We start from the raw sequence: 26,330 nt of genomic DNA, 5'->3' as shown, positions 1-26,330 counted from the left end.
CTGTGGCTGGAGCAAGTTGGGACTTTAAGAAGCAAGTCCAGTTATTTGTTGTCCTAGGGCTGAGCCCATGTCTCTTTCAACTTAAATGGATCTCAGCAATTTAGCTGTGTGCTTTGAAAACCCTTAGAGCAAGATTAGGACATAAGAACCTGATTCGGGGTGTGGGTGCTGGGAGGGGAATCAGGATTTGATCTTAGTCCATCTCAGGGTTGTATCCTGACCATGGAAATCTTGAGGATTTTCTGATACCAAGTCTGAGAGCTGTTCTGTGCTGTGCTTAGTCGCTTAGTCGTGTCTGACTCTTTGTGACCCCGTGGACTGTAACCCACCAGGCTCCTTTGTCCGTGGGGATTCTCTGGACAAGAATACTGGAGTGGGCTGCCATGCCCCCCTCCAGGGGATCTTCCCATCCCAGGGATTGAGCCCAGGTCTCCCGCATTGCAGGTGGATTCTTTACCATCTGAGTCACCAGGGAAGTCCTAATAAGAGAGACTCTGCCTCATTTAGGTCTATTGCTGTGTTTTGGAGCCTGATTGGGGATGGGGGATGGGGGTGGGGTGGTGACAGGCTGTTGGGGCAGGTTCCCTTGGTGGAGGCTAGGCCAGAATGAGAATCAGATGGTCCCATACACAGCAAGTTAGCAGTGTCTCTTATGTGATGTGCACTACCAGGAAGGCAAATCCAACCAAGTCGTTTCCTTTCCCAAGCCAGAGCATTGTAGGGACCTAATGCTGCAGGAGTCACTCTCCTGCTTCCTTTCCACATCCGTTTCACTTTCTCTACTTCATTTCCCACACTTCATTCTTCCCAAACGCGGACCATAGTTCTCTCAAACAGCCCGAAGCATCTATTCCTGGTGGTTTTACTTATCTGGTTTAAGTTGTCGCCTCCACTCCCAAGGAATTCCCCTTAGTTGTTACTGGTAAATGCAGATGATGTAAGTAACAATTTTTGGAACTTCCCTGGCGGTCCCATGGTTAAGACTCCAAGCTCCCACTGCAGGGGGCGCCGTTTCCACCCCTGGTTGGGGAACTGAAATCCTGAATGCAACGTGGGGCGGTCAAAAAAGGAGGTTAGTCAGAGATGGCCTGATAAAATTACATGTTCTGGGCCAAGGAGATGTTCAGAAAGCAGGCTTGCTGAGCAGGCGGTGGAGAGGGTTCCCTGGGTCGGAGAGGTGAGGACGCCAGGGCATGGGGCCCCAGCGTAGAACTATGCCTCCAAGACAGTCCAGGCTGGACTGGGGTGGGGGTCGGGGGCGGGGAGCCTGGAGAGCGCGTGCGCACCTGGTGGCCCTCAGTGCAAAGCTTAAGGGAGACGGTGAGCAGGGAGAAGGGTGGAGGGACTGACTCTAAGCCTCGCACGACTTCCTCTTGGGAACAAGGCTCCATGTTTTCACAGCAGAAGTCTCCTGGGAGGAGAAAGAAAGAAAGTGAAAGTCGCTCAGTCGTGTCCGACTCTTGGCAACCCCATGGACTATACTGTCCATGGAATTCTCCAGGCCAGAATACTGGAGTGGGTAGCCTCTCCCTTCAGGGATCCTCCCAACCCAGGGATTGAAGCCAGGTCTCCCTCATTGCAGGCGGATTCTTTACCAGCTGAGCCACAAGGCTTCCAGCTAAATAGGAGTCTGGGTGGATTGGTTCAGCGAACTCCTCGCTTGGAGAATTTTCCTTTCAGGAAGTGCTCACTGAGAAATCTGTAATGTCCGTATTCCTCTCACCCGAGTAAGGTAGGTTTGTCCTCAGAGAAAGGGCGTGCTGAGGGATACCTTGTGGCAAAGGGAACCGGCAGAGCGGTGTAGGGATGAAGCTTATTCCCAAGTCTAAAGTTGGGCATGCTGAAGACCAATGCACCCGGAGCCCTTTGTTTAGAGCGTTGCGGCTGTGCCTCCGTCCCCCAGCCCTTGACATCTGACATTTGAGGTTCAGCCTCTTGAGATAGGTTACAGCCCACAGCATGAGGCTCCTTCCTCTGCTGCATGAAGATTAACCGTTCAGTTTCAGGTCACAACCATGAAAGTGCACCTGGGATACACGTCCCAGTGCCTTGACCGACCCAGGGGCCAAGGGTCAACAAAAGCAGTCAAAACCGGGTGAGGGTTCCTATTTCTTCTGTTAGTAAACGGAGTGCTGTTGCCAAAGGATATAATAACGAAGGTTAGTCAGTCCTGGAAGCATGGCTAAAGTTACTAAGCCTGATGCTGATGGAGGCCATCGCAGCCCCCGTCCACTGCTGTGTGTACACAATGTGCGCCTCACCTGTCCGGTCGCCCTGTTTGCCCAAAACACCAACTGGCTCTTCCTTGGTTTCTCCTCCTCATCCCTAATCCTAGGCATTGCACCTGTAGGGTCAGCCCCACTCTGCTTTATCTCTCGGGGCACCTGTTTGTTGTTACTGAATCATGTTGTCCATGAAAACATGGGCAGGCTCGGATTACTTCCTGTTTCCTGGACTTCCATGCATCCACCCAGCAGTGCTGGTACTGCTCTTGTGCCTGTTTTTTTGTTATTGACATGAAGCCGCCTTATTGGTTAATAGACCAATTACCATATTAACCAATATGGTTAATAAACCATATTGCTATATTGGTTTGCCCATGTCTCAGCCATTAACTGAGCATTTTCAGACACACCCTGTGTTGTTCTCAGACTGAGAGACTGGTTGCTTTTACGAGGGATGCTGCTGAACAACAAGGTTGGTATAAAGAGGCCCTGTTGTTTTAAGTCCAGATCCACAGTGAGCAAGAAGTTGGCACAGTACAGTTCTGTGAAATCAGTGTCTCCGTTAGTTACTGAGACTTTCCTGGTGGCTCAGATGGTAAAGAATCTGCCTGCAGTGCAGGAGACCCGTGTTCTGTCCCTGTGTCAGGAAGATCCCCTGGAGAAGGAAATGGCAACCCACTCCAGTATTCTTGTCTGAAGAATTTCACGGACAGGGGAACCTGGCAGGCTACAGTCCATGGGGTTGCAAAGAGTCAGACATGACTGAATGACTTACACTTTCAACATTACTCTGGAGTGGAGGCTGCTAATGCATGGAGTTTCTTCCTGTGGTGTCCTCAGGAAGAGGTCTGGGCCCTCTCCAAGTGCACCTGGATGTGGTCCTCAGGACAGGAAGTGGACAGCCCTGTCTCAGCCTCCAATCCTTGAGCTCTCATCTTACAGCTGCTGCTGGAGACCAAGGCTATAGTGTGGGTTACCTGGGAGGCTGCTCAGTCAGAATCTTTGGAGATGAGCTGCTCTGTATTCTGAGGTATCAGCATGAATTCAGTTCAGGGCCTAGATAGTCTCAAAATGACTCGGTGTCCCTTCTAAAACCTCTCCATAGTGGACTCCCCCGGTGGTGCTGTGGTGGGTTGACTAGCTGTGGCATTTTCTTCAATCTGTTCTGGCTGTCGCCCTGCCTGAGAGATGGGTTTGGGGAGTTGTCCAGGGGCCTCCACGCCCTTCTCTGGCCGCTTTGTGATAGTCCTCCGCTGGGTTTACAGCAACGTGACAGGAAGGATGGAGGAATCTGCTGTGTGAGCATCTCTCAGACCAGGACTTTGTGGTGATTGATGCTTCCTCGGAGCTTGCAGCTCTGTGGGAATTCTGCTCTGGCAAAAGTGTCAACAAGAGGGGGGCTCAGCCCGTATCAAACCCATACAAGATTCTATCACGTCCCTTTACGAAGTGGGAAAAAAATGGATGGGAAAGATATATGGTGTGTGCTTTATATCTAGACAGTCTCTTAGACATGGTATCATAAGACACCCTGGCACCAACTGACGGAATGAAAATTCACTTCCCATGAGAACAGTGCTATATTCGAGGGGTATGTTCATGTTCCTGAATAAAGACTTGGATAAAATGCCGCTCTAGTGACCTCTACATCTTGCACCCCACTATGAAATCAGCACTCACTGATTCCTAGCACCGTTTTCCACCTTTGCTCCCCTGTATCTGACACTGGCACCTGACCTGGCTCCCCTTTATTTTCTTACAGATTCTGCTGACTCATGACTTTCGTCCACGCTGGTGTCCCTTTCAGATGATTCATACCATCTCAGAACTTCTACGTATCATTTTCTCTGTGTGTCTTTGCATATTGACCTTCTACTGGCAACTCCCAAATGTTCTCTTTCTGTCTCTTGAATCTACATGTTCCCAGAGAAGCTCACTGGACCAATTAACCATTGTCTTTTTTCTTGGCATGTCTAGCTTAGAGACTGTCAGCCAATTTAAAATTTGCTGTTAGCTCTTCTTTGGTCAGGTTCCTGATTTAATTTTTATTGGTTAAAATAGCAGGGTTCATTTAGGGTGATTTTTGCTGATGTAACCCATTAGAAGGGTATGATGGGCATGCCAGGGTTTCTGAGGTTTGATGTGACCAATGTACCAATTCCTCCTTTCAACATGCTGACTTAAAACCTTATTAACTTGCTCTTAGCACAGTACACAATTCACTGGACATTGATGCAATTAAATTGCCCTTCAGAAAGATTGTTACATAAGACAATGGCCAAGACAGGCACAGTTGACTCTGACTGGAATGAGTTAATGGGGCAGAGAATGTAAAACTTGGGAGACTAGACGTTGGCAGGTAGTTAAATCATGTATGTAACCCAACTGTTCTGGTTATCTATGGCTACTACGCAAATCATCCCAAAAGTCAGTGTCATCAGCAAATTTTATGATACTTAAGTTTTCAGTCAGTTCAGTTGCTCAGTTGTGTCTGACTCTTTGTGACCCCGTGGACTGCAGCATGTCAGGCTTCCCTGTCCATCACCAACTCCTGTAGCTTACTCAAACTCATGTCCATCTGATACAGCAGATTTTATGATACAGATTCTTTGGGTCAGGAATTTGGATAGGAGACAGTGGGCATGGCTTATCTACTTGGTAATATCTAGGGCCTCATCTGAGATTGATTAGAACAGCTGGGGACAGGAATCATCCAGAAATTTCATGTAAATGACTGGTATCTGGGCTGGGAGGACTGGAAGGGTGGGCTCAGCTGAAACTGTCAACTAGCACACTTACAGTAGCCTCTCTACGTGGCTCGGGATTCCAAGAGTAAACCAGCAAGCAGGGCAGAATCCCACGACCTTGCGTGACCTAAGCTTGGAAGTCATGTAACATGCCTTCCACCACACTTCATTGGTCAACACAGCAAAAGCCCACTCAGATTCATGGTGAGAGGACATAAACCCCACTTCTCAATGGGAAGAATGTCAAGGAATTGGTGGTCTTGTCTTAAAATGGCCACACCAAGGATCAAATTTTTCTTTCCCTAAAGGATGACCTCCCTCTGGTATTCTTGAGAAAGGGAGGTTCTCTCAAGTCAGCTCCAAAACAGCCAGCTGCTCCTCCATAAAGTGTGTCTTTTCCAGCTCCTCTAAAGGTCATGCTCCCCTTGCCAAGGCTCTTGGCGTCCAGTAATGAATTGTGGTTTCAGTGTTGTATTTCTGCTATCTCCACAAGGGCCTGCATGGAGAAGACAGGTTGTGTTTCTCACACCCTTTGGCAAAAGCATATCCATACTTGTGTGGATTCATCATACTTTGTGAAAGACTGAGAGTATTGAAAGGAAAAACATCATGTGAAGAAAGTAATTTAAAACTGCATTATGGGCATGACTCAGCCCATATTACAGGGGGAAAGTCTCCAAAGTCTCCACAGGGAATGGATCACACATATCTGTCCTTATGTCTGTCCCCATCTCTTTGAGAACCTCCTTTATAAAGTCTGCATGATAGTCTTCTCTTGCTTTTTGAGAAATTCCAACTCTATCAATGAAGTTGTTTTTGGCCCCAAGATTGAGTTCTTTTTTCTCTAATAGTATATTTCTTTAAGCTGGAGTTATTTGGCTATGGTGAAACCCAAGAGGACTTCAGAGGGACGGTCTAACACTATCAGAGTGAACTGGGGCTCTCCTGATCTCCCAATGGCGTTCTGAGTCTCAGATATTCATCCAGGGATCATTCATCCAGTCCACATGGAGGAATGCCCATCAACGTGAGTTAGCGATACATCGTCTTATTTTTCTTATTGTCTTGCTGGTAACTGCCTGAACACACAAATAGCCCTTTCAAGAATAAATATTTGTTCTTAAAGGCATTCAAGGCTAAAAGTATAAGAAAAGGAAATATTATCCTAATTGTCCCAGAATTTGCATGACCTGAGTATAGGCATTAGATTTCATTTCCTATCCTTTTCTCACTCTCCTTTCCAAATTGTGGTTTTGAGCCTGCAGGAAATTAGAAATTGACCTGTTGCTGACCATATACAGTTTTATACACAGGACCTGCCTGAAACTTTGAAATTATGCTTTTAAGGTCTCAGTTAAACCCTTAGAGAAGGGCGCCTTCTTTATCAGTCTCTGTTAGGGAGCAAAGAGGGCTGTAGGTTCGAGGCAGGGGCAGCTTCATTCCTTCTGTCGAAAGAGTGAGTTGGCAGCAGTGCCAGAGGCCTGGTGACTCAGCTCTGCAGCAGGAAGCCAGTTGGTGGCAATAGATTTCTGCCCAGGTTCATAGCCTGACCTGCTGAAAAGTCAGTTCTACTCTAGGTAAGAAGGCCATCCATGAACAGATTCAACAGTGCTGTTCTTCCAGAAATATTGACTTTATATGTCACCAAACCAGGAGCCCAGCCCTCCAGAGACCAGTGTTTAGGAGAGTAGCACAGGTCCTCCTAACCCTGCTCTTTTCTCTTCTTGGGCACAGCAGACCCCAGCCTCCCCAGGGAGCAGTCCTCTCCTCTGCTATCTCTGTGGTTTCACTTCTGTCTGTCCTCCTGGAGACAGTCTCTGGCCAAAGCAGCTGGGTGTCCACCTCTCCGTTCCCATGTCCTTCCACGTCACCTCCCACATGCTCTTGTCAGTTCAGTTCTGACTTCCATTTGTTTCTTCCCTTTCCACTTTCTAAGACATAACTTCTGTATTCACTGTTTGCTTCAATTCTCTTCTTCCAGTACTTAAGCCAAGACTTGAGTTCCTTTCCAATGTTACAAGCTCCTTTCGTTCCATCTGACGTCTTCAGAGTCACACGTCCTCTGGCTTTTAGTATGTTTTTAGCACATAATCAGTGTTGTCATTCATTTATCAGACTTTGAAGTTTCTAGTTGGCTATTGAACCAGTATGAGCTTGAATGGTCAAAAGTAACTGAAGTAACTGTACAGTTACTGAATTTCCCATTATGGCCCAAGCAAGATGTCCTAAGTTGTTAGGTTGTAAGAACTGCACAAACTTTGTAATGAATCTTTGTAATGAATTGAATATATTACAATATGTTCAAGGTAAACCTCCTGAGATTAATTTACTCATTAACTTATTTTCATTTCATGCTTAAAACATAAATAATGTCAGTCTTAGAGAACCACATTTTTATAGTTAGAGTTTTTGTTGGAAATGAAATAGCTTTCATCTTCAGTAAATGGGATAGACTTCCATGTGAATGTAAAATGTGATAATCATATGTGTGTATTTTTTGACATAACACTCTCAATCATTTTTATAACATAGTTTAGGGGTAGTAAAAAAAGCAAACAAACATCCCCAAAATGAGCTTGAAGAAGCACTCTTCAGAATCTCTCTTCTGAAATCTGAATCATGCCGCTCTCCTGCTTGCTTTCCAGCTTCCGGGAGAGTCTGCTTCCTTCTGGAGATTGCTCCTTCTTTGCCGGCCAACTCCTGGTGATCTCCTGGGACTCAAGACACCTGACCTTCTCAAGCAGGCTTTCCTGACTTACCCTTGCTCCTCTCCTAAGGCTTGATTTCATAACACCTTGTACTGAATAGCAATGATTACGGTTGTGATTTAACACTAGGGCAAGGGCTGTGCCCACTGCTGCTGCTCACCCCCGCGTGCCCAGTGTCAGACCAGCACTTGGCAAAAGGCACAAATAAATTTATATTGAATGATTTAGATGAATGATTAAATGATCAAGTTATTTGAATGAATGACTCCATAGATGGGAACTGTGTAAGAAATGATAAGAAATATCATGACTTAAACCAATTCTTATTGAAAACATGCATCTCTCATTTGCTGCACATAATCATTATAATGAACATGACTTGATGTTTTGAAATAAGATATTTGGTTTATACTTATATAACTTTGATTTGTGACCATGAAATTGGGTCTTCAATAACAGCATCCCATACAACAACACAGAAATAGTACTGAACTTCCCCACTGGCCTTTAAAAGTCCAGATTCTACTTATATTTCTACCTATATGGGTGTAAATGTCTGTCTCCCATGGAGGAGTAGCCGAAGTCCTAGGTGAGCTTCCAGGCCTTCTTGCCTAGAGCTGCTCTTCCTTGGGTCAATGGCATTTCTGTTAATGGATTCCCTGTGGTTGGCAATGACCCAACCTCATTGCCAAGACCCTTCTCTCCCACTCACCTCCATGTCAAACAATGGGTGCAAGTCACTCAGTTGCGTCCAACTCTTTGTGACCCCGTGGACTGTAGCCCACCAGGCTCCTCTGTCCATGGGATTCTCCAGACCAGAATACTGGAGTGGATTGTCATTCCCTTCTCCAGGGGATCTTCCAGACCCTGGGATTGAACCAGGGTCTCCCACATTGCAGGCAGATTCTTTACCACCTGGAAAAGCTATATACTTGCTTCCTCCCTCAAAGGCAGGCTTTGCCTTGAAGCTGAATTGGGGAGAATGAAATACAAGAAAACCTTTTGTTGGGCTTCCCTGGTGGCTCAGTGATAAACAATCTGCATACCAATGCCTAAGACACGGGTTCAATCCCTGATTGGGGAGGATCCCACGTGCTGCTGAGCAACTAAGCCCATGTGCCACAACTACTGAGACTGCTCTCTAGAGCCCAGGAACTGCAACTATTGAGCCCTCCGACTACAACTACTGAAGCCCATGTGCCTACAGCCTGTGCTTTATAACACAAGAAGGACCACAGTGAGAGGCCCATCCATGCACCGCGACTAGAGAGTAACCCCTTCTCGCCTTTGCCTCAACTAGAGAAAAGCCCAAGAAGCAACAAAGACCCAGTACAGCCAAAATAAATACATAAATAAATATTTTTTAAAAAGGAAACCTTTTGTTCATTGTTAGCCTTCTTGATAAAAGGGACCAATGTTTCTAATGTCAGCATCTCTTTTTTTCTCTTTTTGCCTTGAATATGGACATGATGGGTAGAGATGCAGCAATCAACTTGCTATTGTGGGTCAACAGCTGATGCTATTGAGTAAATGGTAAAAAGAGCCTGGGTTCTTAACATAGTGACCAGCTCTGGACATTACTCACATAGTAAGAAATCCTAAGGTAGGCAAAGCAAATCCCTGTGTGTTTCAGCCTGCGTTATTTGGACTTGCTATAATTGCAGCCCAAAGCATTCCTTGTTGATAGAGTTAAATATTTATAAAAAATTAAAAATAAAGCTATTTTTAGTCTGCTTCTTAATCTAAATCTAACTGTACCCTTAATCTAAACTTAATCTTAGTCTAAATCTAAACTTAATATAAATGTAAGTGCTTTAAGAAGGGGCCCAAACTTAATGGGTAACAATCTATCCTGTTCACACATCTTATTTTTCTGATGAGATCACAAACAGTCATTTACAAAGACCTCTTCAAGATATTTATAAATCTAAGGATGACTTGGCCCTTTCATCTTACTTCATGGCAAAAAAATAAGTCTCCTGCTGTGTCTCCCAGATTTTATCACATAAAAAGCTTTCAGGAATGTAACTCATTTTTCAGAAAAGGAGAAATATCTCTTTTCCCAACCTCTAGTTGGTCTAAAACCTAGACACTACCCCCACTCTACTGTCAAAGTTATTTTGGAATTAACTAATTAATAACATACTATATCAGCAAACAATAGTTAACGTTCAGGCTCCTAGGCTGTGTGATTGTATGTCTTTAACACATGAGATGAGTAGAACAACAAATCTTTTGGCCCATCATCCAACTTTGAATGAAATTGTTTAGACTATGGTTATTAAATACTATATGAAAATGCAGAAATACTTCCAAATTCACATTATGCAAAGCCTCCAAGACGCTTAGCTCTTTTCATCTCTAGGAATTAGGGGAGCCTAAAGCTAAGACTCAAACCACAGAGCAAGCCCTTCTGCCTCAGGCCCTCCTTTCTCCTTGCCTTTTCCCTCAGAGCCGAACGTTAATAGGTTGCACATGCTGTTAGCTGAACCTCCGTTCCTACGCGGTCAACAGCGCCAAGGCGCCGGGACTTTCAGCGTGTCTCCCCAGTTCCTGGCTTTGCTTTCAGGCTCTCTGCTCTGAAGCACTCTCACATGAAACCAGGAGGATCTGTAGGGCAGTACTGTGGAAAATGTGAAACATCAGGCATATGATGGATTTTTCAAATCTGGACTCTAATCGAAACTTGGCTTGTTTGCCGTCTGGCTGATAAGGATGAATGAGAGATGAAGACTTCGCTTTGCTGTCTCTATGGCAGAATCTGAGCATTGATCTTAAAAGGGACATTTCAGATGAAAGAGGTAATTAAGCTGGACAGCCTTTAGTTTTCTACCCTGCTGGGAATCACTGCTAATGCTGCAGCTGCCTGGAGGTTTAGATGGGCAAGGGCTGGAGATGGAGAGGTGGTAGGCGTAGAGTGGCCGGACTCCGGGCTCCAAACCCGACAAGGCTTTAGCAAAGTACCGACTGCATTCTTTCTATGGCAGGAAGACGTGCCTGTCGGTGGTGGCTGCCTCCCTTGAGAAGGAAGAGAGTGCTTCAACTAAAAACTGGCCTCATCTGTCTTTAGGAAGCCTACTGGTTTTAGCCACTCACAGCTGGCTTCTTGTCAAAAAGATTCTCGCGTTTGACCTTTCAAGATGTGTAGAATTGTGCAGGGTATTTTCATGAGTTTGTGGTGTGTCTGCTTTACCTCTGCCGAGGCAAGATGTCATATCTGTCATGTCTGTTCAGGGTTTTGTGGTCTCTTATTGATTACTCTTTACAGACCCCATGAGGGGGCTGAGGTCTGTAAGCATGAACTGGCAAGTGCATGCTTCTTTAGCTCCTCTGAGTGCATTGGGGCTTTTTTGTTTGGTTCTGACATTCTTTCCTTTGTACAGTTTGGAGGTGGCTGTTTTTACCAAATTATGTTTTGGTGGCTCATTCACATTTAGTAGTATTATGAAAATCACTAATTTTGAACATGACCCTTAAAAAGAGATATGATTTATATCACAACCTAGTACCTCTTCTAAATCTTTATACATGCAATGTACTCTGATAGTACTGGCTTGATTCCATTTTATTTTTTTTAAACGCTGGCCATGACTACTAAACTTATTTCATGCCTCACTAAGGAGTTGCAACTTGCAGTTTTATTTATTAACTTACTTTTATTTTGTATGGTTATATTTTATATTATTTTATATAGTTGAATTAGGATGTTGTGTTAGTTTCAGGTGTACTGCTAAGTGAGTCAGTTATATATATATTTATACATATATCCATTCTTTTTAAAATTCCTTTCCCATATAGGTCACTACAGAGTACTGTGCAGAGTTCCCCATGCTACACAGTAGATCCTTATTAGTTATCTATAACTAATTTCAGAGGACAAACAGTACTTTTGAAAGTGCTACTATTGTACTGAAAGTAATGGTGTAAATCTAAATTCATTGGTGCTAAAAATTATCCGTGCTATCTATGGGAGACAAATCCACAGGGATTCCTGCCTCCTGGCATTCACATCCTCATCTGAATACAGACTGGGCCCACTGACTTGAGACTGATTAATAGAATACAGTAAAAGTGACAGGATGCCTTTTTTGTGGTTGGCTTACAAAAGATTGTGACTGCCTTCTTGCTCACTTATTCTCTCACTATTTCTCTCTCTCTGGCTCTTCTCACAGGCTTTTCCTAACCAATTAGGCTGGAGAGGCCCATGTAGCATGGAACTGAGGTGGCTTCTGATCAATTGCAGATCACGCCCCAGTTGAGCCTTTAGTTGAGACCACAGTCCCAACCCACCCCTTGATTATAGTCTTGTGTGAGACCTAGCTAAAAGTACCTGAATTCCTGGCCTACAGGAACTGTGAGACAATGGATCATTGTTGTAAGCAACTAAATTGGGCGGGGGCAATTTTTTAGGCAGATAAAGATAACTAACACACTATCTCAGTGAAACACAAGGTTGGAGTTCACCCTCCTGGTTTTGAGACAGTGTCCTCTTGCCTTCACGTACACAGTGAAAAAGATACTTCGATCTCTGTCTTCAATAGGCAGTGCTAACCTAGTCGTTGACAAAGAAGCTTTTGCAACTTGCTTCTGAAAGCCAGTGACTAAATACTCCTTCAGCACCAAGACAGAAAACTTTAGAGTTATTGTCATTTAATCTTAAGTACTATTTTATTATAGAAGCACTTCAGTTGAGAACATTTGGAGAAAGACCATGTTAAATCACTTGATTTGACAAAACAGGGTTTTCTAAACTGTGAAGGACTAGACATTTGTGAATAGCACAGTTGTCCAGAGTTGCGTCATGTACATACTTCCAAATGTTAAAAAGTGCGTCAGGGCTCAGGCCTTCATGTCTTTTCCACCTACATTCACTACCTGAGTGATCTCAGCCAGTCTCATGGGTCTAAATATCATCCAAATGCTCATAAAATCCTAAAAATATGTCTCAAGCTTGGACTTTTCTGTTGAATCCCAGATCTGTCTCTCCAACTGCCTACTCAACATCTCTACTTGGATGTCTAATAGGCATCTCACACTTAACACATCCATCTTCAAATTCTCACCCCCTTCCCACTTTCTCTCCTCTCAAAAAATGACAGTTCTGTCCTTTGGTTCTTATACCAAAATATCTTAGATTTATTCTAGTCTCTTGTCATTCTCACAACCTAACTCTTATCCTTTTAGCAAGTTCCATTAGTTCTTCCTTTAAAATAATCCAGGATCCAGCTACTTCTTAGATCTCTGGTCCAAATCTATAAGAGCCTTCCAGGGTGGTCTCTCTGCTTCAGCCTTTGCCCCTGTACAGCCCACTCTTAACACCAAATCCAAAGGGATCTTTATTAAAACAGAAGCTGGGTTCTATCACTCAGGCTCACAACATGTCAATGGCTCTGTCCCACTTGGAGTAAAAGCCCAAGTCCTGACAAATGGTCCATGGTGCCTAAATTAAACTGTCCCTCCTTTCTCTCAGGCCTTAACTGCTGCCGCTCTGCCCCCTCCCTCACTGCCGTCATGCTGGTCTCTTCTTTGTAGGTGTCCATGGCTGCTGCAAGAGCTTTTTTCTTCAGATATCCACAGGGGTCATTCTTTCAGTTCTTCCAGGACTTTGTTCAAATACCAATAGGACTACCTTGACCACTCTTTACAAACTATAGTCACCTGTCCTGTGCTCCCACAAACATCAATCCCTCTTCCTCATTGTATTTTTTTCCATATCACTTCCACCTGCCCTAACAAACCCTTTACCTTGAAATGCCCTACACCCCTACATTATTGACTGTCTCCCAACACTGAGACTGAGCTCCATATGGGCAAGCATTATCTGTATCCTCAGCACCTAGAAGAGTACTTGGTTCAGACTAGACGTCACTAACTGTTCTCTGGATGGATGGATGAAGCTCTTTTCTCCCCAGCCACTCATTGCTTCTTCATTCATGCTATAGGTATTCATCTGGTATGCTCTGAACACTAAAAGCTCAAGAGAATCCAGCATAGAGACTGGTTATGGAGAGAACAGTTATACATTTCATCATTAATTACAAATAACACTTGTGTGAAGTCTGATTTCCTATAGGCATGGCTTTATTTCTCTCAGCTTCTGCCTTATAAGCTAGTGATAATTTAAGCAACAATAAGGGGGAAAAAACATCTGGGGTCACAATGGTCTGAAAAACTAGAATATTGAATTCAATGAAGATCTAGTCCATGATTATTAAGAGTAATATTTCTGCATGCAGGAGGCATGAATATACATGTTAGAAGCAAGTTAGTCAAAATAAGGAATAATAAATCGTTGAGAACTGGGTTTTAGAATCTTTTTCATTTCTGACTCTTCCTTACACTTTGAAAAAAATGTCATGACACTTCATCATTAGCACACAGTGATTGTCTTAAAATATGTATGTCTTTTTCCCTAGACAGAACTGTTTATAAATACTAGAATTGATTAATATCAGAAGACCTGCCCAAATAATGGAAAAGAATGCTATAGAGAGAAGCCAGAAGCCATAGACACTTCAGCTTGCATTCTTTTCTGAAGGCATCATGCTTTAGGGGAGGAACAAAGGCCCGCTTGCTGCAATTAGAGATGGGGTGGCAATCAGAACTTCGAATTTCTTGGCATTTGCTAGTTTGAGGCTTAACCTTCTGAATACTTGAACATAATTACATGTGGTTTCTTGAAAGAGCCTCAAACAAAGCAAATAATTTAAGGAATGTCCTAAAAGACATATCATTTAGACAAACTATGCTTTAGGCCCTCCAGACCTGAATATACCTTTAAAGAGAATTTTTCATGAATTGCTGGAATTTTCAACAACATAAAAGACAATAATCCTATGAACTCAAATTTCTCCTGACTCATGGTACCCAAACTATCCAAAATGTCCCTTACCAATAATTCTCTTAAATACATAATGTCAAAGCAAAAATTGACTTTGAAAACATGCAACCAGACCTCATATACCAGGCAGCCTAAAAGAAAGCATGTGAGGACCAGAGGGCAGGCACAGAAAGCACATTTTAAGACATTTTAACAACAAAGTGTGTTTGCGTCTCAGTCGTGTCTGACTCTTTGAGACCCCATGGACTGTAGCCCGCTAGACTTCTCTGTCTATGGAATTCTCCAGGCAAGAATACTGGAGTGGGTAACCATTCCCTTCTCCAGGGTTTAATAATAGAAGGAGATGCATAATAGTATAGTATTTCATTTATGTAATCACTTGGAAAGGGGCTAATTTGAATGTTTAGAAATATATAGATTTTTCTGTATTAATATCTAATATTTATTCAGCACTTTAAAACCTAGGTTGGGAAGATCCCATACAGAAGGGAAAAGCAACCCATTCCAGTATTCTTGCCTGGAGAATTTCATGGCCAGAGGAGCCTGGTGGGCTACAGTCCGTGGGGCTGCAAAGACTTGAGCACAACTGAGCCATTAACATACTTTCTTCTATGTCTAGGCAAAGTGCTTTACATGGATTACTTGACTAATTCCTATGGCAGCTCAATGAGAGAGACATTATAATTCCTATTTTGCATGAGGAAAATGGGGAGCAGAAGGTTAAATAATTGCCCAAGGTGGTTTACTTTATAATATGTGGGGCCAGTCCATACTCTGATCTGTATAACAGATGCTCAAGTCCCAACAAGCCCCATTGGACCTACTGCCCTCCCTGTCATCCAAGATAATTGCATTGAGCTACTTAACGGCACTTTGGCAGCCCCCTCTCTCCCAGGAGGGTCTGGATGGAGTCAATTCTGTGAGGTTCCACGGTCAGGAAATTGTCAGTGGCCCATCTCCAAGTGCATCTGTTTGCCTGTGCCTTTAACCTTATCATACTGAAGGTGAAGGCACAGAACCAGGTCATTCTTCCTTAAATGGCTGGCAGACGGCTTTAATAAGTGGGGGCGGAGCCAGCTCTGGTCAGAAGCCTGTATGGTTTGGGAATAGCGTATCTGAGGGTGAGATTAGATCCTTAAGGCTTTATTCTAATACTTTGCATTCCCAAAGCACAGTCCTGTGGTTTCATATTCCTTTTCATTTCCCCAAAGGTTATTCCTTTTCTACTCTGTTTGTGGCCCAATCGGGCTACAGCCTGACTCGGGGACTCAGAATAGTAGTGGAAGGCCAAGTGGGTGGGGGCGAGCTGGCCTCCTGGCCCAGTGTCCCACTGGCCACGGCTTTATTTATGACCCATATTCAGCCACAGGGGAGAGATCAGTTCTTGTAAGCTTATAGTGTGTGTGTGCTTGTTGTGTGTGTGTTTGGGAAGGTGGGGGTAGCAATGTACATCATAGTTGTCAAACCTACAGCCCTTTCTAAGGGACAAAACCTCACAAAGTGTAGGCACACACACAAACCTTACTGTAAGCAGTAAATCGGTTAAGTATTGAATACCTGCCGTGCGTCAGACACCATGTAAGGTGATGGGGGTAGAATGCAAAGCAAAAACAGACATAGATCTTGGCTCCTGGGGTTTCTGCTCTACTGATGAGGCTAAACAGTAGAGGAGAGTGGTCGCTGTGACCCCAAAGGAGAGGTGCCTGGTGTGTTGAGTGTGAGTAGGGACACTGAACCTTGTCAGGGAAGTCAGGGCAGGTTTCTCGAGAACTCGAGGCTTGAGCTGAGACGTGAAGGAAGAGAAAACATGAACTAGACCAAGGCAAAGCGAATCTTCCCAGGTCAGACTCTGACGCCCGTCAGGGCCACGTGGCTAGACAGAGTGTGACCTGAACCGCTCTGACCATGGCAAGGAGGGGTAGAGGGGAGAGAGGCTTCCTCCCTCCGGCCCCATCCTCCCGGTCCACACCCTCCCCAGAGTGGTCATTTCCACGGCTTTTCTCTCCCCTCTGGAGTTATGATCACTCTGATAGGTGTGATCACTCTGACAGGTAGTTAAGAGCAGCCAACATGAGCCCAAAAATCTAGTTTAGCCAAACCAATTCTGTCTCCAGGGTTTCACCCGTGGCTCATCTGGTAAAGAACCCGCCTGCCAGTGTAAGAGATGTGAGCTCAGTTCCTGGTCAGAAAGATCCCCTGGGGAAGGAAATGGCAACCCACTCCAGTGATCTTGCCTGGAGAACTCCATGGACAGAGGAGCCCTGCAGTCTATAGTCCATGGGGTCACAAAGAGTCAGACACGACTGAGTGAGTACATGCGTGCACACACACACACTTCTGTCTCCTTCAGAAAATTAGTTGCTGGCCGTTTCAAAGCTGCACCCTGGCTCTTATAGACTTTGATTTTTCTCCCGGGTGTCTCGTCCAACCAGCTACAGGACAGACGCCTCTGCAGGCATGGTCTGGAGGGAGAAGCTGCAGCTGCGGGGCCCCAGGGTTCCCTTGCCGGCTCGTTCTGGCCGTCAACCCCATTCCAGTTAGGACAGAGGCCAAGGGTGCCCTCCGGGAGAACTGGAGGGCTCTGGCGAGGTGACACAGGGGGCTGCCAGGAGGCACCGACACGATTCTCTGGGGTGGTTCCATCTGGGATAGAATGCCTCAACAGGGCGAGTGCCAAAAGCATTTCTTACTTCAAGAAATTTTTAATCCAGATAAGGTAGAAGGAGCGAAGCCCAGAAGCAAAATGTAAACAGGTGAGAAGATGCAGTTCCTTCTCCCGATCTACCCCAGGTGGGTTTCTGCTTCTCTTGGGTTACCAGGGGGTAGGGGACACTCTTGCCCTGTGTTCACAAGGCTTCAAGGTCACAAGGATAAAGTCCTGGCTGACAAAAGCAGCAGGGTTAGGTACTTGTTCTGGAATCCTTCTTTGAGCACTTAACAGCCAGTCTGGTTTTATTTTCCGATGACAGGGCTTCAGTGCAATATACAAGGCAAGGGTGCAGTCCACAGATCTCCACCAATGGCTCCTCACACCTGAGGCATTTGTTGCTTGTGCATTCATCTTAATCTCACATTGGCAGGAGAAATGTCTGAGGCAAGGCCCAGACCCTCCACTAAATGACTGCATCCCCCCACGCCCATCAACGTCCCCTTATTTTCCTCGGCCTGGGTGACCACACTTTGAGCAGAGCCCACCTTGCAGACACCAGAGGGTGGGGAGCCTAAACCCAGCTGGGTGGAGCAGCCCCCAGGAAGGGCATTGCCAATGACAAAAATATGCCACTCTCCTCAACTCCCAGAAGAGAAAAACAGCACAGTTTGCACTGATATCCTAGTAGGACCATAGGCAAAAACACCAAACTCAAAGGAGAAATAACATCCTTCTACTGGGTTGGCCAGGTTTCCCAGGTGGCACTCATGGTAAGGAACCTGCCTGTTGCCTGGAGATATGGGTTCGACCCCTGGGTTGGGAAGATCTCCTAGAGGAGGGCATGGTAACCCACTCCAGTGGGTTCTTGCCTGGAAAATCCCGAGGACAGAGGAGCCTGGTGGGCTACGGTCCATAGAGTCACAAAGAGTCAGATATGACTAAAGCAACTTAGCACACACACAGGCATAGGGTTGGCCAAAGTGTTCATTTGGGTTTTCCCGTATTCCAGCACATGGAAAACCCAATTGAACTTTTTGGCCAACCCAGTATTTCTTCTCTGGATAAAAAGACAACCACCCTCACTGTACGTTTGTGACTATGACCTGCCCTTCATGTAGCAGTGATGCTGGGACATGAGGGAAGGTCCACAGCATGGCACCCTCTTGCTGCTGCACAGATTTCTGGCTTCAGGTTCCAACTCTGTAACGTCTACCTTCACCTTCCTGCTTTTTGGCAGAAACCCTTGGGCCTCTCTTTTCTGGCATAACCAGCTTCACACTTCCCTGTCCACCCCAACCCCTGCCCTTGGAGGCAGTCTCTCTAGACTTCCTGATTCCAGCGGTACCAGGAATGGACTAAGGGATGCTCCCTTGGCAGCCTTAGGGTCTCCCTCAGCTGGGCTGGGTCCCTTCATTTTCTCGAAGCTTCTCCATCACTGAGGGCCGACTGGCTGGGGCTGCACCGAGGGGAGGAGAGCCAGTCTTTCTCTGGGTTGTTACTTCATTGCTTGAGGTGAGGAACTCCTTCATGGTTTTGCAACTCAGGCTGCACACTGGAGTAGCCTGGGGAGCTTTTCAAAGCTACCAGTGCCTGAGTCCCAGCCGGCTCTTTTCAATCAAAATATCTGGAGCTCCAGCTGGGAAAGGTGGTTTTAAATGCTCTCCAGGTGATTCAAAAGCACAGACAGTGTTGAGAAGCAGTGATTTACTCTCTCCTCATCCACACCCTCTGTTCTAAATCTGTTAGGACACAGGGGTTGATCTCACTCATCCACGCTCCAGCTTCAGACGATAAAATAAGTAATAAATTTACCAATGTGGAGGCCAGCCGAGGGACAGAGAAAGGTGGGAATGGAGGAAGAGTTATGATCCCCAAGTTTCACACTCCCAAGGCCAGACATACTTAACCGAGAGCATCTGCTCCTGTAGGCATTTTCTTTTATCCTGGAAATATCCACTGTGTGCAGAATACCCTCCAATCTCATGCATTCAGTTCTTCCTGCACACCCATTGAAAATCAATCTTAAAAAGAAAAAAGCCAGACTTCCCTGGTGGTACAGTGGGTAAGAATCTACCTGCAAATACAGAAGATGTAGGTTTGATCCCTGGGTTAGGAAGATCCCCTGGAGGAGGAAAAAGCATCCCACTCCAATATTCTTGCCTGGGACATCCCATGGACAGAGGAGCCTGGTGGGCTACAATCTATGGAGTCAAAGTGAGTCCGACTTGACTTAACAACTAAATAACAACAACAACCAGAAAGATTCCACATGCCTCAGGGCAACTAAGTCCACCCGCCGTAACTACTAAGCCTCCGCTCTAGAGCCTGCAAGCCACAGCTACTGAGCCCACGTGCGTAGAGCCTGTGCGCCACAGCAAAGGAAGCCACGGCAAGGAGAAGCTTGTGTCCCTCACCAGAGAGTAGCCCTCCCTCGCCACAGACTAGAGAAAGGCCCCCACACAGCACTGAAGACCCAGTGCAACCAAAAATAAAAACAAGTTATTTACAAAAACAAAAAGCCTCCTCACCTGGACTAGCTTCTCACCCCATGACACATCCAGGGTGACAGACCTTCATCAGTCCAAGAGACTGGGCAGGTAAAGTGATATCGGGGCCACCTACTCCTGCGCTCTGAAGTTGCTGCAGTTGAATAGATTCTCCCAGGAGATGTCCAGTCCAGACACACAGAGGGGTGGGCCACAGTCCCCGGAGGTGGTTCTCACCTTCACCTCTGCTGTGACGTCTCCAGGAGTGTCTCCAACCTAGGTACCAGAGGGGAGTAACGCATCCTTATTTTAAACAGTATCAGAGGCACAGTAAGAAGCTGATTCCATTTAGATAATGGAAGGAATCCAATTGGTGGAAACTCAGATCAAAGCTCATTAAACTTGCTCCCACTCTCAGACAACCACAGAGAACATCAGAGAAATGTTACGTTTTCTCTTTTACTCTTTTTCCTCCCCAACTCCAAGTCTCTTTGCTGAGAGAACTGTTCACAAGAATTAAGATCTTATTGAATTTCAGATGGAGAAATTAGATTCTGGCTGGGTTTTAAAAGGGCCCCCAAATCTCTTGAATGAATCCAATTGATTTGGCCACATGTGTCTGGGCTGAGTTTCATGAAATCACAGCAAACAGCACATTGAGTTCTGTAATCTCATTCTGTGGAGCATCCGATTCTGATAAAGCTCAGCACTGTCATTCGCTAGCAATGCTGGTGCCAGGTCACAGCAATTATGGGAAAATGTCAATTTCCAAGTCTGCCAGTGTGGGTTAAATTGTGCACGGTCAAAATAACAGCAAGGCGCCTGCTCTGTCCCTCAGGGTGGGAGCCCACATGCAGGGGCATGTGCAGCCGCAGAGAAGGGGTTGCTTCCTGATGGGCTCTGACAGCGGGAATGTCCCTCAGCTCAAGATGCTGGAAGAGCAGCAATCCCTTTAAACCAGGGCTTGAGGCACCCACTTCTGGCAGGTGTTTCACTCAAAACTATCAGAAAGGATCAGTTTCAGAATTTAAAAATGGACGATGGGTTATTTTACTAGGGTCATCATAATTAAAAGATGCATTCTCCTTGGAATAAAAGCTATGACAAACCTAGAGAGCATATTAAAAAGCAGAGACATTACTTTTTACTGCACAATAGTCAAAGCTATGGTTTTTCCAGCAGTCATGTATGGATGTGACAGTTGCACATGAAAAAGGCTGAGCGCCAAATAATTGATGCTTTTGAACATCAGTGTTGTTGGAGAAGACTCTTGAGAATCCCTTGAACTGCAAGGAGATCAAACCAGTCCATCCGAAAGGAAATCAGTCCTGAATATTCATTGGAAGGTCTGATGCTGAATCTGAAACTCCAATACTTTGGCCACCTGATGTGAAGAGCTGACTCATTAGAAAAGACCCTGATGCTGGGAAAGATTGAAGGCAGGAGGAGAAGGGGATGACAGAGGATGAGATGGTTGGATGGCATCACTGACTCAGTGGACATGAGTTTGAGCAAGCTCCAGGAAATGGTGATGGACAGGGAAGCCTGGCATGCTGCAGTCCATGGGGTCGCAAAGAGTCAGACACAACTGAGCTACTAAACAACAATCCATAATTAAGTACCACAGATTGCATAGCTTAAACAACAGAAACACTGTCTTGCAGTTCTGGAGGCCAGAAGTCCAGGATCTTGGCATCAACAGGCTTCTTTCCTCCTGACGGCTGCGAGGGGGTCTGCTCCAGCTCATTCTCTGTGACCTGTAGATAGTCGTCTCTTCCCTCTGTCTCTTCACATCCCCTTTCCTCTATAAGTATCTGTCCCTGTGTCCAGATTTCCCCTTTTCATAAGGACACCAATCATATTGACTGGGTCCAAAGGAGGGCCCACCCTCATAACCTCATTTTTAATTTGATGACCTCGTAAGGACTATTTCCAAATAAGGTCACATCCTGAAGTGCTGGGACTAAGGCTACAACCCATCCTTTTGATGGTGGTGGGCGGGGGACACAATTCAACCCATCACAGACAACAACTCAGCTGGAGTCTAATAAGAAAAGCTAACATTTATTGAGCATTTCTGCTCTGAATGTGGTATTCCTCTCATTGCTTTACATCGATTCATTGTCAATACGTTACAGGGCTGTGAGAATTCCGTTCAGTACCACTTAGAACCCAGATTTAGAACTGAAGAAATAGAGTCATGGCAAAGTTAAGTAGCGAGCCCAAGGTCACACTGCTGGTAAGAACAGAGCCAGAGTCAAAAACAGGTAGCCTGGCTTCAGACTGGATTCTGGTAACTGCTCTTATTGATTTTACACATTTATTTATGGCTGTGCTGGGTCTCCGTTGCTCTGCTGGGGCTTCCTCTAGTTGTGATCAGCAGGGGCTCCTCTTCCTTGCAGTGCAACAGCTGCTCATTGCAGTGGCTCCTCTTGTTGCGGAGCACAGGCGCTGGGTGCACAGGTTTCGGTAGCTGCAGCACGCGGGCTCCGTGGCTGTGGCTCCCAGCTGGAGAGCTCAGGCTCGGTAGTTGTGGCGCATGGGCCTAGTTGCTCTCCGGCACGTGGGATCTTCTTCGACTGGGGACTGAGCCTGTTCCCCCTGTACTGGCGGGCAGATCCTTGTCCACTGCACCGCCAGGGAAGTCCTGGCAGCTGCTCTTCTATGCCAGGAGTACATGCCTCACGGACTCCCTGCTGGAGGGAGCATAACCCGGGGCCCGGCTGCTGCCCTCTGAGATCCCGCCCCACATGGGCACTGAGGTCACGCTTCTTGCAGGCGCCCCCTGGGTGCCTGTTTCCTGGTGTCCTGACTCCTGTGGCAGGGGGTGCTGGGCTGTGGACTCCCTGGCCACCCTGCCAGGGCCTCCTGGCACCACAGGGCAGCTGGAATGCTTGCACCCACCTCCCCACAAGCCCCCTCCCCTGCCTCAGGGTCAGGCCCGCATCCCAGTCTGACTGCGGGGTTCCCAGCAGTCGCCAGCTCCTCCTCATTTTCTTGCATTTCTCCTCATAAATCCTGGCATGTGTAGTCATGTCCTGGAAGTCCTGGGTGAGCACAATATTTCTAATTCAAAGGCTTCATAAGTGTAGAGGTTCAATTCTGATTCAAATTCAGTTAGCTTGTCTGTATTTTTTAAATGGTAACATTGAAAAAGAAACCACATGCAGTGTGTTTTTCACTGGGTATGGTTAGTGATGCTGTCAGATACATTTTTGTTTAAGATTCAGGAAATTGATATAATTTACGCCAGTTTTAATGCGATTCCATTTTGTCCTTCCTCAAATGCAGCAGAATGCAGAGCCCAGCACGGCGTAGAGCCTCAGCAACAGGCGGACAGACAGACAGACTTCAGAAGCCCCTTCTGTCCCCTGATGTTCTCCACAATGAACTCGGCTGCTGGAGGCAGAGTCTCCAAGGTGGGAAGTGGGAAGAGAAGGCAGACCAGATTGTTTATGGTGAGGTCCTGGTTGTGAGTGTTACCTGCATACCTGCCCCTTCGTGAAAACAGAGCACTAACCCACGTGTCTGCTTGTGCTGCCCTTGGAGATGATAGAGGTTCTCATGGATTCCAAAGCAGAGCAGTTATGTCTTAGAGGCAGGAACACTGGTCCCTGGTAACCTTTTAGCCTGGGTAGTTATATCATTAAACAAAGAATCACATCCCTTTCCTCTTTTCCTATACCTGTCAAACCACTCACCTTGCTAATTCCCTCATGCTATGTCAGGACCTTGGGTTAGCTAGTTAGCTGTCTAGTGGGCATTGAATTTCTTGAGGCCTTAGACTGCCCCATTTACAGTTAAACTGAACTGAATTCCAGGTGAGGGGGTTGGAATGAGTGAACTCTAGGTCCTTCTGTGGGCTAATAGGCCCTGAATTGCACATCTTGGCATGAATACTGAGCAGCCCAGATAAATCTGCAGGGAGTTCATAGGATATAGCATGTCTTCCAACAGTGCATCATTTCTGCTATTTTCTACCCCAGAAAAACCACACAGTGACCCCATTCCCACCACAGGTTGGGGGGATATTTGACCAAGAGAGAAGAGGTAATATCCATTTCTTTCTGAGCTTTGTGGTAGATCTCACCTTACTGTTGGTTGCGCTAATCCAGGTATTTATCATAAATATGGTTGTTTTGCTTTAAATTTCAGAAGGGATAGCTTGACCAGAGGTAGATCTGAATCTCCATATTAGCATATTGTTATCATGGTGTCCCACTAAATTTTTTCCCTCTGTTTAAAAAGTTATACTAGCAGTGGTTTTTTTCTATTCATGAGACCATCTCAGAAATTTTAAAAGCAGGGCACGAAGCTGACAGAAACTGGCTCCCTGACCAGCGTGAACATATGTGGGGCAGCTTTGATGTGAGTGATGGGATAGTGTTTGCCGATAGGGCCTGCTAATAATCCAGAGAGATGATGTCATTCTTGGCAAGGCCCAGAAAGAGCAACAAGAGGCCAACAGCTCCCCTCGGCTGAAAAAGCCCCTTTAGGTTCCTTGACTTCGTAGTTGCTGAGCAGATGAGATTGCAGAGTTCTGTGAACCCAGCTGAGCCATTTTACCTCCTGGGGATGGGAGTTTTTGTCAAGAAAGCTTGGGTCACTAGCTGGTTTACACAAATCCCTGAGAAAGGTTTACTCTGCCTTGACACTCCTCCCTGGCGTGGAGATTTCTCACAGACTTGGAAAGAATTACTTCCTGGGGAAATAGTCCTCTGTACTAGAATTGCCTCACCCCATGGGGGTAGATTGGGCCTTCCCTCGTGGCCCAGTGGTAAAGAATCTGCCTGCCAATGCAGGAAATTCAGGTTCGATCCCTGGGTCAGGAAGATCCCTTGGAGAAGAAAATGGCAACCCACTCCAGTATTATTGCCTGGGAAATCCCATGGACAGAGGAGCCTAGCAGCCTACATTCCACGGGGTTGCAAAGAGTCGGACACGAACAAGCAGCTAGGTACACATGCACGCATCGGGGGAGACTGAAGCTCTTCTAACTCAGCGAGTCTCTCCTGATTTTGAACGGCCTAGGAAGGGACAGAAGCAGCACCTGGGGAGGAGAAGAGGAAGCTTCATGTTACTTCCCAGAACTATAAAACACACCCTATGTTCTTTAATAGAATGCACCTTTTCTTTCCCTTTAATTTCTTGGATGTGTTTAAGCCAAGGACCCAGGGAATCCTCATATTTCCAAGTAAAGATACTAACCAGTGATCTCCCCCCAACACAGCCTGGTCCCAGTGACACATGCCACCAGGGTCAGCAGACAAACCCCCAGCTTCTCTGGCACCTCCTCTGTGCCTGCAGCCCCCACTCTTTGACCCTCTAGGGAGCAGAAGAACCCTGTACAGCCCCATGTGTGCTTGCTGGGAAAGCTCCAAAGAGATTTTGGTTCCCTGATGAAAGGCATTCACCACAGAATGGATGACACAGTCTGCAAGGAACTTGGTGAAAGCTGGACTACTTGACCATGATGTTACAAGTTGTTGGATTTTCTTCAAAGGGGTAGTAGACCCTACATTGCCTCCAAAGAAGTGCCTTATTTACCAAATTGCCTAGGAATGTAGGCCACTTGTACAATGACAAAACACATTCTTTACAGAAATGTTGGCGAATAAGGGGCTTTTATGTAGCTGGTGATGTTCTTAGTGGTTATTCTGCAGAAATGTTACAAATAATGATATTTCTTGATTGATGGAGTAGATGTTGTTTAGCAGGCTTGGAAATAGAGCAAATGCTGGTAAAACACATGACATTTTCCAGTTGATGTTTACGATATTCAGAGCTCTGTTGCCATAGAAAAAATCCACTGGCTACTGAGTGGAAAATATTTGGGGAGAAGGCTGATGGTTAGTTCCAGTTGATACAGCAGCATTCATCCAGTCCCCAGATACTCAGGGAGAGACCACCTCCACAGTGTTCTAGGAGCAGTGCGCAGAGGACACAGTTCTCCGCTTTCCCATTCATGAGGGAGAGATGGGCAATGACCAAAAGTAAACAAACCATAGACTATGTCAAACGGTGACAAATGCTATGGGGAAAACTAAACCAGGGAAGAGGGAGAAGGAGCATTGAGGGGAGGTGAGAAAGGACAGGGGAGGCTTCTCTGGAGATGAATTCAGACATGGACCTGAAGGAAGGGCGGGTGTATCCATGTAGATACTGGGGATGAATAATCTGGGAAGAGATGGCAGCAAGTGCAGAGGCCCTGAGATAAACTTCCCAGCAGGTGGAGAAAGTGTATCGGCTGGAGGGGCTGGACTGTGGTGAGCAATGGGAGAGTTGTGGGAAGAGGTCAGAGGCAGCCAGACACCAGGTTGTACAGGCCTCCTAGGGCCAGGTGCCAATTGCTTCAGAGTCAAAGTCAAAGTCACTCAGTCCATGGAATTCTCCAGGCCAGAATACTGGAGTGGGTAGCCTTCTCCAGGGGATCTTCCCAACCCAGGGATTTAACCCAGGTCTCCTGCATTGCTGGTGGATTATTTACCAGCTGAGCTACAAGGGAAGCTCAAGAATGCTGGAGAGGGTAGCCTATTCCTTCACAAGGGGAGCTTCCCGACCCAAGAGTCGAACTGTGGTCTCCTGCATTGCAGGCAGATTCTTTACCAACTGAGCTATGAGGGAAGCCTACTTCCTCTTCCTAATTCTGCTTCCTGTGGCACAAACATCCACA

The 26,330-nt window shown here is 46.0% G+C and overlaps 1 long non-coding RNA gene across 1 annotated transcript in view; it reads left to right on the top strand.

Annotated features, from left to right (window-relative positions):
- The first annotated feature begins 10,366 nt into the window (after window positions 1-10,366).
- Window positions 10,367-26,330, top strand: part of LOC136146356 (uncharacterized) — a 29,473-nt gene continuing 13,509 nt past the window's right edge. Inside the window, exons 1-2 of the long non-coding RNA XR_010658984.1 lie at window positions 10,367-10,481; window positions 22,949-23,076. This is a non-coding gene — a long non-coding RNA (uncharacterized lncRNA). The remainder of the gene's footprint in view (window positions 10,482-22,948; window positions 23,077-26,330) is intronic.

The sequence above is a fragment of the Muntiacus reevesi genome, chromosome 14 (genome assembly GCF_963930625.1).
Source record: "Muntiacus reevesi chromosome 14, mMunRee1.1, whole genome shotgun sequence".
Classification (NCBI taxonomy): Eukaryota; Metazoa; Chordata; class Mammalia; order Artiodactyla; family Cervidae; genus Muntiacus; species Muntiacus reevesi.
Note: the sequence above shows the minus strand (reverse complement) of the source record. Positions and strands in the feature narration are given on the sequence as shown.